Source organism: Schistosoma haematobium, chromosome ZW (assembly GCF_000699445.3).
Source record: "Schistosoma haematobium chromosome ZW, whole genome shotgun sequence".
Taxonomy (NCBI): Eukaryota; Metazoa; Platyhelminthes; class Trematoda; order Strigeidida; family Schistosomatidae; genus Schistosoma; species Schistosoma haematobium.
In genome coordinates this window covers 79,135,107-79,148,773 of record NC_067195.1, presented here as the reverse complement: position 1 = coordinate 79,148,773, position 13,667 = coordinate 79,135,107, and positions in this window count along the sequence as shown.

Below are 13,667 nucleotides of genomic sequence, written 5' to 3'. Positions count from 1 at the left end.
ACCTTAAAATTTAGGTTCTTTCATCACAGTTTATTTCTAGATACTTTATAAAGTCTAAAATCTTTTTTTGTTCGATTTCACATACTTCTCAAAGTTTTCATTACATGAGCAGAACAGAAGGTTGTAAAAGAAAATTCGTTTGAACTTGCGTAGATCAAAAAACTCTACAATAAAATGAGTCTAAATTGATAAATAATTATTACATAAGTTGATTTTTTGAAACATTAGAGTGGAAGAGAGTTGTATTTGTAAAATCTCAATTAATGAATTTTGAAGTAAATTCAACGTTTCATCTGGCAATCTGGTTCAAGCTTTTTTCCAAAGGAATATAATCAAACATCAAAATTATCGAATATAAATAGGTCCTTGGTTCTCCGGTTTACTGTATACTGAATAGGTCATCTAATCCATGTTAACAATGTTTAAAGTAGGTATTTGCATTAAGTGTGTAAGAGACATGTGGTGTAAAACGAAACATGTTAAGATAACACATTATATGTGTACGCAAGTGGTGTGAGAAGTAATTGTTCTCATCGGTGAATTAAAAAAAATACATATAATTTTATATATGATATGAATCCCAAATGTCACACACGCTGATTGGATGATCTATTCAGTATACAGTGAACCGGAGAACCATGTATCTATTTATATTCGATAATTTTGATGGTTGATTCTATTCCCTTGGAAAAATGTTTGAACCAGGTTACCAGGTGAAACTTTGGATTTACTTCAAAATTCATTCGCTGAAATTTTACAAATACATTCTTCTTCTTTAACGTCACGCATCAAGTCGGCGCGCAAATACAGTGAATCTGTTCGATCAAATTTAGACGAACGTTCGCTTTTTCTGCTCTTGATGTGAGCGAACAGAATGATATGTATTTCCCGTCAGTTGTTTATAACCTGTAATCTTTTAAAATCATAATTATTCAAAAGATTCACATTCTCTGTATTAATGCAGCATAGATTCCAATAACATTAATTAAGATTAAACAAAGCAGTTTTAAATAAGTTCGATAAGTGAGAGAAAATTCTGGAACATCAATATAGTAACTAAAAATCATAGGCCTCACAATCATTTAATTCTTGAGCTAATTAGCTGAACTAGTTTATCGATGATTCATAGTAACGGGAGTTAAGATAAGGCAGTTTGAAAACATTTTGTAATAAAATGAGTTGTAGGGGGAGATTTATGACAATTACCTTTTGAATTCATAAATTGGGTCTGAGGTGTTCAATTATTAAGCTCCAGATAAGTTTGGAAAGCTAAAGTTCTATTATCTCTTAATCATCTTGGAAGATTTGGATTTGTCAAATTGACATGTTGTGTCAAAGAGATGTCTTGATATTAAACTGTTGAAAGCTTATAATTTTTTTGAACTCAAGAATTTTGGAACATGTTATTAGAATTGAATGTAGGCCTTTCTTTCTGTTCTGCCGATGTAACTGTTTTAGCAGATCTAAGTAACGTGATGCGCACAATGAGCGGTAGCATAAAGAGGGTACCTAACAATCTTTGATTGGGATGTTGCAATATTTTTCGTGTATTTTATAAGGTCTTCTTCATCGTAAGTTAAATTTTATTTGAAGTAAATCAATGTACCCAAATACTTTGGGATAAAATACTCACCTTTCACTTTGATTAAAATTCGGAGTTTTAACTCACCTTGAGGTTGGATTAGCTGGTAAACAATTTTATGCCTAGTCACTTGATAGGTGAAACAGATGTCAATAATTACACATTAACAAATCCTACACGACAAATGTTTTAGTAAAAAACGAATATCTAGTACTCTACCAAAAAATCAATCAGTTATATCCATAGTCAGCTAATAGATCTGCAACGGAACTACTGTTTATTACAATTAGACAAAATTTAGTATAAGTAAAGTATTTTGCATTCCTAACTTAATCAATTCTGAATGTAAATAAAATGATCAACCTAAGTACTCATTTAAACTCGATCTCTTTCAAGTTTTTGTGAAGTAACTATAGATAAGATTATAAGCAGAGATGGATGATGGCTAGAAAGGGGATCCAGGATGCATGTTTCGTCCTATTTGGGACTTATCGGCTGGAGTGAACATTAATTCTAGGATGCAGTCATATCCAGCTGACGAGTCCCAGAAGGATTGAAACACGCATCCTGGATTCCACTGTTAACCACCATTCATCTACGCTTATAAAACTTGTGATTCAAAGCAATATTAAGTCAATCCGCACAGGATGCACATATGATAATAAGATACTGATCAATTGTAGTCCTAAACATCATTTAGAAGATTCAAACAACCAATACAAAAATGAATTATGAATGAGATTACCAAAGCCAGTGAGAAAGCATATACGAGGATACAATAAAATATAGAGAACTTAAATAGCAATGTTTTTTTCTAAGTTGCATACTTTGACTTATGTAAGTAAATTGTTCATCAAATAGTTGACACCTTCAATGTTTATTTGTGTACAACACATCAAAGTAGTTGAATGGATTTTCTTTCAAAATACTAAACATTGAATATCATTTAAACCATCACTCATAGGACTAATCTTCCTTAATTTTCATTGTATCCTTTCATTTATCCATTTGTTTATTAAGTTGCCTTTTTTATCTCCAAGTTTCCTACTGTTAATTCAATGTTTGTTGTTTAACATTTAACTTAGATCGGACTCTGATCATAAAAAGTAAGTGCCATTACATGTCAGATGAACAACTAGTTCATTATTAAATGTAGTATATAACTGTAAAAACGCTGTATTCAATACAACAATTTACAAGTTAAGTAAATTTTCAATTATGTGTCAGTCTTCAGGTAAGTAGGATTCAAGAGTTCAATATCTAAATAGCTAAGTAGTTACTAAAGCATTTTGTAAAAATCAATAATATGTAGACTGATTTCGATCGATGTCAAAGAACTGGTAATTTTATAGCACCACACATGCAATTGAGTTTGTTCTCGTTTGATTCAGTCAAACATATATTCATTCTGCTAGCTTTATCATTAGTTGCTTAATTTATTCGATGATCCATTCATATATGTATATATATATATATATATATATATATGTACATTTAAACCTACACTCACTACTCTATCGATACGCTGACTCACTCATTTGCCTCTCTGCCTTGTGGTCTGAGTTATCTATTAATAAAACTGTAGTCGCTGCTTCTCTTTGCCTTCTGATTTCGAACACCGTTGAGGATTATATGATAACGGTTACGAAGGTGATTGGTCAACGAAGCACAGCTACCACAATTTGTATTGGAACTCTAACTAACACTCACTAAGAAATAAATGAAGAACTGTGAAGGCAGATAAGAGTGTCCTGGTTGTACTCTGTTAAACAAGTTAAACTATGAGTATCAGCTTAAGTAATTTGACATTGTTTTGAATACTTCAAAAGTAACATAAGAGACCATAAAGTTTGGTGACTACAATAAATAAGAACATTCGTCTAAATTTGAACGAATAGTTTCACAATATTTGGGCGCCGTGTTAATGTGAGACATTAAAAAGGGAAGAAAAAGCTTGGACCAGATTGCCAAGTGAAACGTTGGATTTACTTCAAATTCTTCCGCCGAGATTTTACAAATATATTCTTCCTTTTTAATGTCTTAGTGACTATAGTTTGAATCCTGACGGAAGTATCAGTTTTTTTAGGATTGTAGAAACACCTTGATGACTAGTAGCATCTGGAATGAAACTCAAGTTAGAAAGAGGTTCATACTGTCTTCTTCCAACTATCTAACATTGGAAATTTGAAATTCCACATTCTAGAAAATATTTAACGCTGAATGCTTAGCTATTCATTTAGGTTAACTCAAAGTTTTAAGTGGTTTGAAATTAATTTTATCGTTATCCCTGTCAACATAAACATTTTTTTTTGATACTTTCAAACATTAGGAAGTAAAAGTCATGGAATTAGTAAGTTATTACACTTTTGTTGATAAAAAAAACATGTTGTTTTGAAAAGCATTTATTACAGTTAGTATTGTGTAATGTATATAATGAGAATACACGATATAAAATACATGTTAAATAAATCACCTCCCTTATTTCGAATACACGATAAGCCCCCAAGAATCAAAATACTTTTACAACGGATTAGTATAAGAACATAGAAATTATAGGTTTCAATTCGGAACAGCTAAACCGTATTCTAGTAGCCTTTAACGACATATTCTAAGTTGGTTGCTATTTTCACTGAAATCAATCGAATTGTAAGAAATAATTATAAAAGAATTTACAATGTAAATCAATATTCAATCAAATGTTGATAGACGCAATTGAAAATTTATGAATCATGTATTAAGTAACGTCTACTTTAATTATTACCTCCTTAATAGTCGTCAACCCTATCTCTGACAAACATTTTATATACATTTCATTTTTCTCAGTGTATGAAGATTTAGTTTTATTCCGGGTTTAATAATGAAAATGATTTTCATTAAAGTGAATTACATGTTGAATTTGTTGTCCCACCACTTCAACGTCCTCGTATAATTAAAAAAAGGCTAATTTCACATTCTGTTGTTTAAGTATTATTATACTTTAAATTAAAAGGCAGGAATGGTGCTTCCGAAGTGAAAGCATATTAAACTTTGAAAAACAAATTGATATTGTGGTGTAGGTTACTTATATCCAAATAAGTAGTATATAACGGTATATTTACAACTGAAGAACATCTGGAACTCAAAGCAATTGTCAACCAACAACAAGGTCAGAATTTTCAATACAAATATCAAAACAGTTCTACTGTATGAGGCAGAAACCTGGAGAACTATGAAATTCATCATCCAGAAGATACAAGTGTTTATTAACAGTTGTCTATTCAAAATACTTCGGATATGTTGGCCAGACACGATTGGCAACAGCCTACTGTTGGAGAGAACAAATCAGATCGTAGCGGAGGAATAAATCAGGAAGATTCGCTGGAAGTTGATAGGACTCACATTGAGGAAAGCACCGAACTGTGTCACAAGGCAAGCCCTCACATGGAATTCTCAGGGCCAAAGGAAAAGAGGAAGATCAAAGAACACATTACTCTGGGAAATTGAGATAGACATGAGAAAATGAACGAGAATTTGATGAAATTGGAAAGGAAGGAGTAGGACAGAATGGGTTGGAGAATGCTTGTCGGAGGTCTATGCTCCTTCAGGAGTAACAGGCGTAAGTAAAGTAAGTAAGTAAAGTATATAACGGTGGACAGGCATAGAATGTATTTCAGTAGAAGATCGATAAGGAAAGAACAGGAACGGAGAACGGGAACGGAACACAATTGGTATGAATTGAATGAACAATGAAATCTGAGACAATGGATTGATGTTTGCAACAAGAGCAGTCAACTTTGAGATGATTGACTATATATGGTTCTCAGATTTCATTGAGATGCTCTGTAATTTTGAGCTCAAATACATTCGATTGTCCCTACTCTTGTTCTTGTTCACTACAATATCACTGAAAAGTTGAAATTTATTGGAATGCCTATTAAACACTAATATAACTATGTGAATAGCTTTGGTAGAAAAGCAAAAAAAAACTTATTTCTTAAATTGGATTAGGCAAATCCTGATGGGAAATATAACATGATAGTCAATCGACAATCGTGTGTGAACTTCTATTTAACAACTTATAAACTAATGTAATCTGCCTACCCAAGGTCCCCTAATTTTCTATGATTCTCCAACTTACATCAGTTCATGGCCCAAAAAACATCATATAGTATCTCATTTATCAAGTAAAGATGTAATATAATATGCTATCACTTTGTTTGGATGGTATTTACGGTAGATGACTGACTAACCAAAATGAGGTATATAAAATCGTATTGGAAACTTCACATCGACTACTTGAACTGAAAAGACATTGTTATATATAAATTTAACCGTATAGCGACTGTTACTATAGTTTCATAGGTTTTGATTTCTTCCTAAGCAGCTTTCTGTTTTCTCGGAACCGTGATCATTAAATACTTATAAATAACTATTCTTATTCATTTTATTTTAGATGAAAATGAAATGTTTTTTACAATTTTTATCATTAGTTATTTTCTCATTAAAGTTAATTATTATTAAAATACATTCGTTTAAGTAAATGTAAAACGAAGTTTTTCTTTACAAGCTCTAGTTTATCAAAACTTTGTATATTAGAAGTGGTCTAATGGTTAAGCGCTCGCGAGCGAGAATGATAGGTCCTGCGTTCGAATCATGCAGGGGGCGGGATCTTGGGTGCACACTATTGAGGAGTCCTATACTAGGACGAAATGGCCGTCTAGTGTTTCCAGGTTTTCCATGGTGGTCCAACTTCAATTGACTCCTGATCTCAACTATTGATATATTAGAAGTGTAGAACACAATAGCATTCTCATAAGTAAACAATACAGACATATTATTTCGACGTAAATCCTTCATTTTTAAAGAAGATATCAAGCTTAAAGTTTGTAGTGGTCGGTATTCGCGATATAATCCTTAAACTTCGTAAATAGTTCATCCTGATAACCGTTCTTAGATAATGTCCTCAACGGTGTATAAATCAAAAGATGAGTATGAGGTGTTGATCGTGTTTACTATTTCACGACGCACAAATTTCTAAAACTACAGACACGTGAAATAAGAATGAAAGAATAATGCCGAAAAGCGAGCGTGTGTATTCGCGAGTTAAAATGAATAGGATTAAGATGTACATATACATAGGGAAATGAATGAATCTCATCGAATCCATTAAGCGACTAACATTAAAGCTAGCAAAATGAATATGTGCGTAGGTACTAAACAACGTTGAGGGATATATATTCATACAACCACAACAATAATAAAGGTACAATGGTATCGATAAGTAGTTATTGTACGAATGACTCTGTCCGTTAAATAAGTAAACAAATGGGCTTAACCAAATTAAATGTGAACAAAGCCAATTGCACATGAACTACTATAACTTCAGCATACAATAGATAAGATCTATGCTAAATGAACATTTTTGATAAAAATAATTCAGCCACACATCTACAGTTTTGTATTCTATGGATAATCATTACTTGAATGAAAAATCCCACTCGTTCAAAAAGTTAAATAAAGCATTATTGATCATTCATTGCAAAACAACTATTTGGAGAGAGTAATAACCTGACAGGTTTTTAAATATTATCTGCTTAAAAAGATTGTCTTTGAATCACATTAATGCATATGATGACGTTTTGTTTTGATGTAAAACTTGAGTAGCTGAATAAATCACTTCGTGATAAAGCTACACTTAATATATGTACCAAGTAACTATTTTATAACCTTAGCTTCACTCATTTGATGCATCTCTCCGAAATTCGTTCTTTACAGCAAAAGGAGTGTCTTCCAACATTTTCTTAACTTAGAAATCACCTGACACTTAAAAACACTAGTTACCATAGGAAATAATATAAAACCCTAATGCCATACATGGTTAACGGTTGTTAGTTGTTAACAATTAATGTTAACAACTTAAGAATGACTGAAGTTATGAGAAGAACGCGTCAGAGGAACAGCTGCTCGGAAGTTACCGTCGTTTCTTCAGCTGATAAAACTGTTGTGGTTGACGACAGAGTGGAATCAAAACACTGTAATTATCAGGCCATACTGAACATAACTCTATAAGAGCAGATTACAATGAAGACCGGATATATTTGTCTGAACAACACAATTAAACGTCACAATAAAATTTACCAAGTAATTAACATTTCTGACTGTTTTCTTCCATACTATGCAGATCAATAATCAAAGCCAGTCGCCAAGAAATAATGTTTTTTTTCGTGAACTCCTAATGTCTACTGGACGAACGTAGCTGAATATAATCGAACGTTAAACGACGTGAATAGTATCACTGAAAAGGAAAGCTTGACAGTTGCAGTCTTATAGCAATCTAGCCCGTCTCACCTTTACCTGGTGGCCAGGCTATCTTAATTTTCTAAGTACTCTTAGAGAGCAAATGTCATTACTATGTTCATTATATTCTCTGATTATTAATCAATCATGTTACCTTCGTTATGACAATCACTAACGGTATAATACTTTCAGAAGTCCAAATAAAGTTGTTAGGAGTGTAGGGCCAGCGAAATGTCACTAAACCCTAGCCAAATCATCCGGCAGTTGGGCCATTGAATATCGAGCAAATCATCGATCCTCGTCAAGGTCAGGGACAACCAACGCGCATCAGTTAGTCGTATGCCATGGACTGTCCCACGCAGCAGTGGTCTTACTTTCGCTTGTATCTACTTAAACTAATATATTTCTGTAATAACGTCCTCTGCGTTGTACAGTCTTCAAAGCATCTATGGTACCTTGATACGTCAATGGGGTAGTCCACGTGAGGTGCTGACCACGAGGTGTGACTTCGACGTTACCTAGTTTGTCATGTGATCTGCAATCCACATTGTGTATCGTTTTCAATGGAGCTATAGTACTGATTACTTGTGACTTGATAAATCCATGATTTGAACGGTTTTTTTCAACCGGCATGTTGCCAGGTCAAAGTCTGCTCTTTACAATATTTATTCTAGTAGCGTAGTGCTACTACTAATTTTTTCCATAGTGACTGTTGCTTAATGCACAGTTCAATCATTGGTGATTGATTGGTGAGTTGGTAAGTGAATGAGCTATGGACGGTTCTAAATCAATAGGTTTCATCATTAGCTAATCTGAAAACTCTTGTAAAGATAGAGTTTTGATGTTTAATTATGAGCATTAGATTCTACGTTTTTCAATAATAAAAAAATACTGACAAATACATGACGCTTAGTTTTATCATATAGTCGATTGATACATACCATCAGTACCAATTTTTCGATTTAAGCACTCAAATGAATTGTCATCAAAAGATATTACAATTGGCCGGTCGATAAATTATCTAGTTGGTTAACATTTTTTGGAATAAAATATTGAACACAGATGAAACATGGTTGCGATTTATTTAAAAAAGGCAATGAGAAGATACAAATTTAGAAAAAAAAGCACTTACTGGGCAAGTTGATAATGACCTGAGTCTCAAACTTAGTTATTGCCCTTCATATCACAAAACATTATAAACTGGAGAATATTTAACCATCACAATTCGTTTTAAAAATGAACAACGCTTTACATCCTTGTTCTTTTCTGCTAAGTTGGATTTTAAAAGTTCTGGTCAGTAAACCGACTTTTACAAAGTAGGATACTAAATGATTAGAAAAAATATGTTTTAATAAATGCTAATAGCCGTATTATTCTCGATTTAATCTACTTATTGTGATCAGTACTGAGAACTAATTCCATATACACAAAATGTATTACATCTGATAGATGTTCTCCTTTCATTCGAGCGCGTAAACTGATGGGTACACTATGAACCATAATGAATTGTTTTGTGCTTTATGTACAGCTGGACCGTTTAAATAATATGAGGTTTTTTGATATTATTATTTTACATTTATTCTAGATTTGAGTTGTTCATTTTCAGTACAATCTCCGAAAAATATTAAAGTAATTTGTATGAAATTAGAAATAATTAATCATTGGAAAAGTCAGTTTTCAACAGAGATCATAAAGTTCACATGGTATGGTTTACTTGAATCTTCCTATTGATATTCAGGACTAAAATTTATCAGTCTCTTATTGACATATGTGCATACTGTGCGTATTGCCTCGAAATTGCTTTAATTCACAAACATTATAAGCAAAGATGGATAGTAATTATTTATAGTATTTATATTATTATACTAAATAATTCCACTGCTAGCCACTATCCATCTTTGCTTAGAAATCATTAAGTGTTTACCACCAATGTTCACTTGTTCTCAGATTATTCTTTTTAAACTTTATTCAAAATCTATTTATATAGAATTAAGAATGGAGCTCTATTTATTGTTTAAATTACTGCCATAATAACTTTTCATACATTTGAATAGGAATGGATCAATTTTGAAATTTAAACAAATTATGATAGCTAAAACTGATTAACAGTCACTGTAATATATGAATAAGTTCTATGGTTAATTACTAAAATCCACGTTTCATGCAACACATTTTCTAATCTGATAAGTTACTGTAGGGCCAGTGAAATGTCACTAAACCCTAGCCAAATCATCCGGCAGTTGGGCCATTGAATATCGAGCAAATCATCGATCCTCGTCAAGGTCAGGGACAACCAACGCGCATCAGTTAGTCGTATGCCATGGACTGTCCCACGCAGCAGTGGTCTTACTTTCGCTTGTATCTACTTAAACTAATATATTTCTGTAATAACGTCCTCTGCGTTGTACAGTCTTCAAAGCATCTATGGTACCTTGATACGTCAATGGGGTAGTCCACGTGAGGTGCTGACCACGAGGTGTGACTTCGACGTTACCTAGTTTGTCACACCATTCACGTCTGACTCGAGTAGGCCCCCAATCATTTCGACATAGATCATTTACGTTGGTGATCTACAGGAGACGTAATTATGATTTTGGTTTATGGATAGCGCTTGGGTTATCTATTAACCTGAACTCTTCAAAAAGAATGCAAAATCGAGGTGGAAACTTTTTTGTGATGACAAATTGCAAATAGTGACAACTGTAAGTATGTATTATTATCACATACTTGAAGACTTATTCCTACTCCTTTTAATTTTCTCGTAGCTTGGAATATGTAACCTATCAACTCACAATGCTAGACCAGGTACACTTAGTTTGAGATCAGAGTAGCATAAGAATCATGATAAAAATATGGCAGTAGGTTAAACTATAAGTGAAAGTATGAGTGACCTAAATGACCTTGGAAAATCCATTCCATCCAAACAATTAAAATGTAGAAAATATGAGAGAATCCTTCAGAATGATGGCTGATTCACGTTTAGTATTCTTATGTTTGGTCGCAAAAGAATACATCTAGAAGATTGTTTTTACGCAACTAATGAACATCTCTGTGTGGATTATCAATGTACTGATCACGAACTGATATTAAATTACTTTCTTACTTACGCCTGTTACTCCGGATGGAGCATGGGCCACCAACCAGCATTATCCAACCCACTCTGTTCTTCTCCTTCCTTTCTAGTTCTATACAGTTGTTGCTCATTCTTTTCATCTCTGTCTCCATTTCTCAGCGTAATGTGTTCTTTGGTCTTCCGCCTCTCATTCACTCTTGAGGATTTCATGTCAGGGCTTGCCTTTTAACACAGTTCCTCAATGTGTGTCCTATCAACTTCCAGCGAATCTTCCTGATTTATTCCTCCGCTACGATCTGATTTGTTCTCTCCAACAGTAGGCTGTTGCCAATCGTGTCTGTCCAACATATCCGAAGTATTTTGAATAGACAACTGTTAATAAACACTTGTATCTTCTGGATGATGAATTTCATAGTTCTCCAGGTTTCCGCCTCATACAGTAGAACTGTTTTGATATTTGTATTGAAAATTCTGACCTTGTTGTTGGTTGACAATTGCTTTGAGTTGTAGATGTACTTCATTTGTAAGTATGCTGCTCTTGCTTTGCCGATCCGCGCCTTCACATCCGCATCAGATCCACCGTGTTCATCAATGATGCTTACCAGATATGTAAAGATTTTCCCACCTCCCAAATCCTCTTTGTCAAGTGTGATTCGATTGGTGCATTCTGTGTTTTATCAAAAAATCTTGCTTTTCCGTTTGTGTATGTTGAGACATACTGCTGCTGGATCTGCTGCTACACTGTTCGTCTTCTCCTGCACTGGTCGTTGCGTGTTTGATAGGAGAGCCAGATCATCTGCGAAGTCTAGATCGTCCATCTGCATCCTAGCTGTGCACTATATCACATGCTTCTCCCCAGATGTTGAAGTCTTCATAATCCAGTCGATCACCAAGAGAAAGAGAAAGGGTGGGCGTGAGCAACTTTGCCTAACACCAGTTTATACTTAGAATGAGTATGTTAATTTTCCTCCATGAACGATTTTGCAGTTTAACCTATCATAGGAATTCCGCATGACATTGGATGTCGAAGAAGCTTCCATACTCTTGTCTTGTCCACACTATCAAATGCTTTCTCGTAGTCAATGAAGTTGGTGTGGAGTGACGAATTCCATCCAACTGATTGTTCCACAATGATCCGTAGTGTTGGTTGGTACACGGTCGATCCTTTTGCAATCCAGCCTGTCAGTCTCTAATTCGGGGCTCTACAGAGTCCTTCATTCTGTTTATCAACACCCTGTTGAAGAATTTTCCCGGTATCGAGAGAAGAGTGATTCCCCTGTCGTTGTCACGCTTGCTAAGATCGCCTTTCTTTGGTATCTTGGTCAGGTGTCCTTCATTCCAGTCTGTTGGCACTTGTTCTTCATCCCAAATCTTATTGAAGAGAATATGGAGTATCTTTTCAGTTGCCGCTTCGTCTACTTTCAGTGCCTTTGCTGGAATGTTGTCTGGTCCTGCTGCTTTGTCACTCTTGATTTGTCTGATAGCCATGCTGATTTCTTCAGTTGTTAATGAGCCAACATTGATTGGGAGGTCCGTGGGTCCGTGGGAGTGTTCTACCCACCTGTTTCGTTGTTCTTCAATGTTGGTGATTACCTTGCCTTCCTTGCTTTTCACTGCTCTTTCACGTTTACGGTGATTTATGGAGAGTTTCTTCGTTATGTGATACAGTTTTCTCATGTTTCTTTCTCTTGCAGCCTTTTCCGCCGTCATTGCTAAATCTTCCACATATTTTCGTTTGTCGGTTCTGATGCCCCTCTTCACTTGCTTGTTTACTTCTGCGCATTCAGCTTGTGCCTTGGCTTTCTCTGATCTTGTTCGGCTGATGTTGATTGCGTCCTTCTTATTCCCCCTTTCTTGAATCTTGTCCAGTGTATCGACAGTAATACATTCTTTGTGGTTGTGCTTCTTATATCCAGAACCCTATGACATGTTGAAGTGAGTGCCTCATTGACCCCCTTACAGTTGTTGTGTAGTGTGATTCGGTGAAATCTACTGATATTATATATGATTCAATAATGCTTCATAACCATAAATGTGAATTAATTCCAACCAAACACTTGACTATTTTGTTCATAAGTTATAGTCTTACCTTTTTTAATAAATCTAATGGCTAGTAATTACGTTGTTTTGAACGTGGCTTACGACCAAATATCTAGAGTAGAAAACTATATTTTCGATCTCATAAAAATTGTCACTAAGGACCTGAATTTCTTTACATTAGTATCAAAAATTATTGTCCCATAGCTACAGCTGCACAACTAACTCCGAAATTATTGTAATACAAAACAATATTCGTACCTCAACTTGAAATTCCCTCCTGTACTCTTTACCAAGCATATATGTAACATGATTAGTTCCAATAGAAATGAACATATGCGTAGTGAAATATCAAATTTCAGTGCAAACTAAAAAAATTAATGTTCCCAACACTGTAAATCCGTTGTAGAGATCAGTGTGCAATTGTTTCTTACTAAGATGATTTGTTTCACTGTCGGTAGATGACAGACTATTTTGATATGTGAGCGATTGGCATAAAATGATTCGCAAATTGACTATTGGCTTGTTAAAGCTGATTTCTCACACTTGAGTTGGATGATAAAGACTGAATACGGGGTTTAATAGTTCGGTTTTACTGTTTACTACTCAACATAGAGAGCAAATTGAACCCTGGCTTGTCCTTTTTGACCAAACAAACATTTCGGCTTTCATAAGGAGAAATAAGGAATGCATTGCATG